Source organism: Nicotiana attenuata, chromosome 3 (assembly GCF_001879085.1).
Source record: "Nicotiana attenuata strain UT chromosome 3, NIATTr2, whole genome shotgun sequence".
Classification (NCBI taxonomy): Eukaryota; Viridiplantae; Streptophyta; class Magnoliopsida; order Solanales; family Solanaceae; genus Nicotiana; species Nicotiana attenuata.
In genome coordinates this window covers 17,219,262-17,226,728 of record NC_031991.1, presented here as the reverse complement: position 1 = coordinate 17,226,728, position 7,467 = coordinate 17,219,262, and positions in this window count along the sequence as shown.

Below are 7,467 nucleotides of genomic sequence, written 5' to 3'. Positions count from 1 at the left end.
CACTCCTACAAGGCATAAAACACACAGTTAGTGCAAAACACTAGCGATTAAAGCGCAAACTCAACTAAAGTGCAGTAAATTAGAGCGTAATAATCGACTAAAATACGTAATTATAGCCTATCATCAACACCCCACACTTAAACGATTGCTCGTCCTCGAGCAATCAAACTACACTTTATATAGACACGACCTTTTTAAACAATTCTCCTAACTCGTCACACCAAGAATACATAAAATAGACTAAGCACAAAAGCGTAAGATCTTCACCTCAAGATTTGACTCGCAAGTACCACGCATTATTCACAACTCACCCACTTACTCTAACATAGAGGTCACTGACATTACCTCTCCTTCATGAATCAAGTGCCCTCACACAACAAAAGAGAGTAGTTCCACACAATAAAATTTAAGAACACTTAGGAACTCAAGATAGAAAGAATTCACTCACTCTCAGAAATAACACTCATACACCACAAAAGATGCACCATAGGCTTGCCCGTAGTGTACTATTCTACTAATCGAGCTCATTCAGTCTTGGATCAAGTAGGACTTTATTTGGTTGTAATGTAGGCTGCGGGACGGGTAGGATACATTTAGATATAAGAGTGACTACACCTCCCTAAGCACTTTAATACATATACTTTAACATTCAAACCACATACTTATGTCAAACCAAACTCCACCTTTACCTCAATGTATATTACCCCATACTTCTTTAAGCACAATTTCATCAAGAGTCACCACTTATCAAGGAATACTTTTTTTTTCACAGCAATACAACTATTTTTTTTCAATTCAAGTGGCTCTTACTTGTTCAAAACAATGCTCCTTTCTCCTTATTTCATTAGTTCCACTCAAAAGCCAAACCAGCCACCCCACACTTTAACTTTTACACAGTTCATAAACAATTCAAGTGATCATGAGAGGTTACAATGGTTTAAATAGATGGTTAATTCAAACAAATGGGTAAGGCTTGTAATGTGGTTGCCAAAGAAACAGGATTACAGGCTCAAAGGGGTTAACTACGATACATAACAATTAGGCGGGTAAAATATACATATCTGGCTCAACAAAGAAACGCCTATATCACTTCCAAGACTGAACAAAACTACTATTTCGCTTTGCAAACACACAGGGCAAGTTCTAGATATCAAATGCAATGCATAGAATAGCACAAAACCTTACACACACATGGCACATAACTCACTCAGGGTCAGACTCATCAAGACGCTCTAGTCAAAGCAGTTAAGCAAAGTTAAGAACATACAATTTAAGGTACTTATATAAGAGTCAAAAATTGAGTCTAAGCGTCACAACCAAAGTACTCACTATTCTCACGGCAAAACAAAGTCAAGAGATATTGCTTTAATTCAAAACACAGCACAATGGCTCCTATTCCTAAAAAAATAAAAAAAACTACACCCGGTTCAAACAAAACCCTTGGAAAAGAACCGCGGCACAAAGAAAAACCAAGGGGAAATTGCTACACTACCTAACAAAAGAATTTTTTTTCTTTAGACTTAAATCCCTCAAGAAAATTGTCTAATAGATCCATCATCGGGAAAAGTCCAATCTTTTCTATTTAAAAAAAAACTATTCAACTAAACTAACACAACTAAAATAGCATAGAAAGTCACCTAGACAATCTCCTCACCCCAACTTTAAATTGTGCATTGTCCCCAATGCACATCCATACATACAAGAGGGTAAAAGGAACTCCCTGGTAGGCCAAAGGCCGAAGCACTAGCATCTCATGGGGTACTCAGACTTCTCCCAGGCCTGGTCCTTCGTGTGGGTACCTTACACTTAGTTCTAACCATCTGGTTTGCTGTTGCATCCTTCCAATGGCTTTGCGTTCCATGCTCCTAAAAATAAAAAATCGACAGTACAAGAATAATACAATAATAAAAAAAATAAAAATAAATAAATAAAATAAAATAAGATTAAAAATAAATAAAAATAAAGCTGGGTTGCCTCCCAACAAGCGCTTGATTTAACGTCGCGGCACGACGTGAATCACTTTTTGCCTCCACCTCGAGCTTATGAATTGAACCCCAAGTTTTGATTCAAGCTTATGATTATGGTCATGGGGCGGTGGAACGAATCTAACTGGACCAAGGAAATAATATAGTATTCTGCACTCTCTGGCCTTTGTATGAGGTATGTAATCCTGACTTTCTGGCATAAAGAATTCCAGAATATATGCACCTTGTTCCTCATTCCTTGACTCTTCAATTGGTTCGGATGACTTTATTTCCATATCATCATCCAAACATAATGTGGAAAAATGCTTGGAGTGTGGACTAATGCGCTCAAACACATGAACTTCAGGACTTTCAACATCCTAAACATCAATGATACTAGAGTCAACAAAATTTATATCCTGAAATTCCTTGGCTGGCTCTAGTCTCACTTCTTCAACATTGACATCCTCAAATTGTAGTTGGCTAGGTTGTTGATGTTCTACTCTAACCTCCCCAATTAACACCTCAAATTTGTGCTCTTCTTGGCTACTATCCTCAATATTGGCTTGTTGATCATTAAAAGCTCCAACCACTTGACTCAATTGAGCCTCCAACTTGCGAATAGTTGCCTCTTGCCTTTCTATCTGCAATTGTTTTTCATTATTTTGTTTCAGAGGGCACTTTAACATATACTTGATCTCCTTCAGGTTTGCAACCCCAGGTTCTTTATTCCTATTAACTTCACAAGAAACGGTAGAACCATCATAGTAAGGGGTTAGGGGAAGATAAGAAATATAAGCACAACCATGAAAGTGACCATTTTTACCACCACACACATCACACACATCCACAAATAAGATTGAGTTGGTGCACATAACTCGCTCTCAGGAACGTTTTGAAAATTTTGCCACGGGTGGTTTCCTTCACAATATATATGGAGATCAATAATAGAATTATCTACAGCTAAATTCCCATAATTCCAAGATATCATGTTTCTCAAATCAACAGTTATAAAAAAATACAAAAAAATAAAACAAAATAAAAGTTCAAACTTGAACCCTAGAAATATATACAACTACAACTACACCGTTAGTTCACCGGCAACGGCGCCAAAATTTGATCATGCCCAACTCTAGTCCTAAAAAGGATAAGCGGTCGTTGCAAATATATTCCGGTCTAAAAGTCCGGAGTCGAATCCCATAGAGAACTAAGGCTTAGCTATATCTGTTTAATATCACTAAGAAGACAAGTTTGAACAATTTTCTAAATTGTAAAGATTGAGATTTATATTTCTAACTAATTAACTAGCAAATACTACAAAGCGATAAAATTATCAACTAACGAGACAAAGGGTTGGAGACTAAATTAAGGAGGTCTAGAGTTATGATTTCCCCAATTGTCGGAATCCTTACAGCTATATTCCCTACAATTTCGCTGATGTATTCTCTACTGATCGTGAGCACTTTAGGTGCCGTAATTCTCTCTCTCGAGCAACTACAATAATTTACTAGACATATTCTCTCGAACTACGCTAGTTGGCTTTATCTAAGCGCTCATTTTGACCACGTCAAGGCTTTGTTATTTCTAAACCTGCCTTTAAACCCGCTGTATTGATTTCTCACATACGTTAGGAGTGACGTTGTTCAACAACCACCTAAATATGTATCCTTTCTCAAGCAACACATAATAAATAGGCACAGTCAATCGATGGACATTCAACCAACAACAATAAACACGTAGTTGAATAGGTAGAGAAATCCAACGGCTCAATTATATAAAAACATAACAAGAATTTATCCTACAAAAGGTTCCATCAAAACCCTAGATAACAAATTAGCTATTTATAATAGTATGTAAAACTAAAATACTAAAAGTCATAACCAACAATGAAAAAATAGGAAGAGGAAGGAAAAACTCGTAGAAGAATTCCCCGCCTTGCTCCTATTGTTTCTCTGCCTACTTAGGGCGAATCTGTGTCAAAAGCGTATCCAACCTCCTCAAAATACCATTTTTCCATGTATATATACCAAGTAGGGTCGGGCCCAAATAATTATACCTTCTCCTACGCTAAAAATGATAATTTTTCAGGTCTGGACGCTCGCGATCGCGGTTCGGGCGCGGTTCGGGCGCGGTATTTTCACAGTGCACTGCCTCAGTCCGCGTCCAGGTCCGCGGTTGCGGTTTCGACAACGTTTTTCACCCTGTTCCGTTTGGAATTTGGAAAAACGTAAAACATGAAAGTTGTATCCCTTTGAGTTAGCTTTCCAACCATATATTATATATCCCAAATAGTGTTCGGAGAAAAGAGTTATGTCTATTTTACTAGACAGTGTGCAATATGCCTACTCGAGTCTTCGTTTGTTCTTAACTATCAAATTTGACCCCTGAACACGATTTTGGCTTAATTCCTTGGGCTTTTACTCAGACTTCAAAGCTCCAAATCACTTGAATTCATTCCATAACATCTATATAGCTCGAAATCACTCCTACAAGGCAGAAAACACACAGTTAGTGCAAAACACTAGCGATTAAAGCGCAAACTCAACTAAAGTGCAGTAAATTAGAGTGTCATAATCGACTAAAATACGTAATTATAGCCTATCATCAACCGACACTCAGGATGCTGCTCAAGAAACTATTACTACTATTGTGGCTCAAGGTAGAACTAAGAAGGCTTCAACTCAGAAAAGGAAGGGTAAATCCACAAAGGGGGTTCAAGTACCCCGGGTTAAACATGAAGAAGGGGTGGAGCATGATGATCTAGTACCTCAGGATCCAGTGCCGCCCCTAACAGTAGCTCCGACCCAGACAACTATATCTCCAAATGTGAGTTAGATGTTTAATGCTGTCAATATGGAGATGTTTAAAGCCTTCATGGCCAACCAGAACGAGAGAAGAGATGAGATTCCACCTCAAACAAATAGACAGAACAATTCTGAGTCCTCGTGAGTGAATGAATTTTTGAATTTGAGTCCTCCATTGTTCCATGGTTCTATAGTTGATGAAGATCCAATGTTGTGGCTGGAGAGTGTCAAGAAAGCCCTCTGAGCGATGAAGGCATTTGATGATGAAGCTGTGGAGCTGGCTGCTTACCATCTTAGAGATGTGGCTGGTGCTTGGTTTGAGATGTGGGAAAAGGAAAGAGATGAAGATGATTGTCCGCCTACTTGGGAAGAGTTTGAAGAGGCCTTCATGGCTAACTTTATCCCGGAAGAGGATAGGGAAGCTAAGGCTACAGAGTTCGAACAACTCAAGCAAGGGAATAAAAGTGTGCAAGAGTACTACATGGAATTCATAGGGTTAGCTAAGCATGCTCCTCACAAGGTTAAGAGAGAAAAAGCAAATATTCGTAGGTTTGTTGGCGGTTTGGCTTACCATATTAAGGATACAACATCAGCTGTAGCGATAGGAATGAAAGCTTTCTCCTCTATTGTGGGATTCGCCAAGCACTTAGAAAAAGACAGACAACAAAGGAGAGAAGAAAAAGAGCAAAACAAGAAAGCTCGGACATCGGGCAGGTTTAATGGTACATCCAGCGGAGGTGGAAGGGGTTCCTCCAATAAAGAGTCATTAGCACCACCTCAGTCTAGTCATCAGTCAGGTGGTGGGTCTTCCTTCAGACGTACTCAAAGTTATGGAAACCAGTCTCGCCAGAATCAGAATTTTAGGACATCATCCTCACATAGCCAGAGTCATGCTGAGCAACATTCACGACAACAAGGTCTTTGTGGAACATGTAAGCGGCAACATTTAGGTCAGTGCAAGCTCGGGTTTCATCGTTGTTATCATTGTGGAGACATTGGTCATATAAAGGCCAACTGCCCAAAGTTGCAACGTAATTTCAGTGGGGGATCAACTCGTCCTTCTAGTTCCTCAGCTACTGCAGTTGCACCACCTCAGGCTCGTAGTTCTCATAATCAGACTGGGCATGGGGTAAGTAGAGGTGCAGATCGAGTTACTCAGGGAGGGGGACAACCCCGTTTGTTTGATACACTTGATCGTCAGAGTGCAGAGGCATCTGCAGAAGTTACTACAGGTATACTTCTAGTCTGCTTACATAATGGTTATGCCATAATGGATCCAGGTTCAACGTTTTCATATGTGACTCCATACTTTGCAATTAACCTCGGGCTAGAACCGAAACAACTTAGTGAGCCATTCCTAGTGTCTACCCCAGTTGGCGAATCAGTGAAAGTCACAAGAGTCTATAGAGGTTGTATAGTTTCAGTCCAAGGTCGCAGCACCGAGGTCGATCTCATAGAGTTAGAAATGGTGGATTTCGATGTGATCATGGGTATGGATTGGTTTTCTTCCTGCTATGCCATGTTAGATTGTCATTCCAAGATAGTCAGATTCCAATTTCCAAATGAAGAAGTCTTAGAGTGGAAGGGTAGTTCAGCATCGCTTGTAGGTAAGTTTATTTCTTACCTTAAGGCATACCGAATGATCAGTAAGGGTTGTCTCGCCTATTTGGCTCACATCATTAATCCAGAGTCAGAACCACCAGCTCTTTAGTCTGTGCCAGTTTTTAGAGAATTTCTAGAAGTTTTCCCAGATAACCTTCCTAGACTTCCTCCTGAAAGAATCATAGACTTTGGCATCGATCTCATGCTAGGAACTCAACCCATATCTATACCTCCTTATAGGATGGCTCCAGCAGAACATAATGAGTTGAGAGAACAGTTGAAAGACCTTCTTGACAAGGGCTTGATCAGGCCGAGTGTTTCACCATGGGGTGCCCCGGTCTTTTTTGTCAATAAGAAAGATGGTTCTCTGAGAATGTATGTCGACTATCGGCAGTTGAATAAGGTTACCGTTAAGAACAAGTACTCACTACCAAGAATTGATGATTTATTTGATCACGGGTGCAAAGTACTTTTCAAAGATAGACATGAGGTCGGGGTACCACCAGTTGAGAATCAGAGAAGAGGATATATCTGAAACAGCCTTTAGAACTCGCTACGGGCACTATGAATTTCTAGTAATGTCCTTCGGGTTGACAAATGCTCTAGCTGCATTCATGGACCTCATGAATAGAGTTTTCAAGCCATTCCTTGATACCTTTATTATCGTGTTTATAGACGATATTTTGGTATACTCTAAGAGCAAGGAAGATTATGCAGAACACCTCAAAATAACATTGCAGACCTTGAAGGAGAATGAGCTTTATGCCAAGTTTTCAAAATGTGAGTCCTGGTTGCAGTCAGTGGCATTCTTAGGCCACGTGGTATCTAGAGAAGGCGTAAAAGTAGACCCTCAGAAGACAGAAGCGGTCAAGAACTAGCCAAGGCCGACAACGCCAACTGAAATCAGGAGTTTTTTGGGCTTAGCTGACTACTATAGAAGGTTTGTAGAGGGGTTTTCCTCACTTGCATCTCCATTAACGTTGACTCAGAAAGCAGTTAAGTTCCAGTGGTCAGACGCTTGTGAGCAGAGTTTTCAAGAGTTAAAGAAGAGGTTGACCACTGCACCTGTGTTAACCTTGCCGACAGGTTCGGTGGGT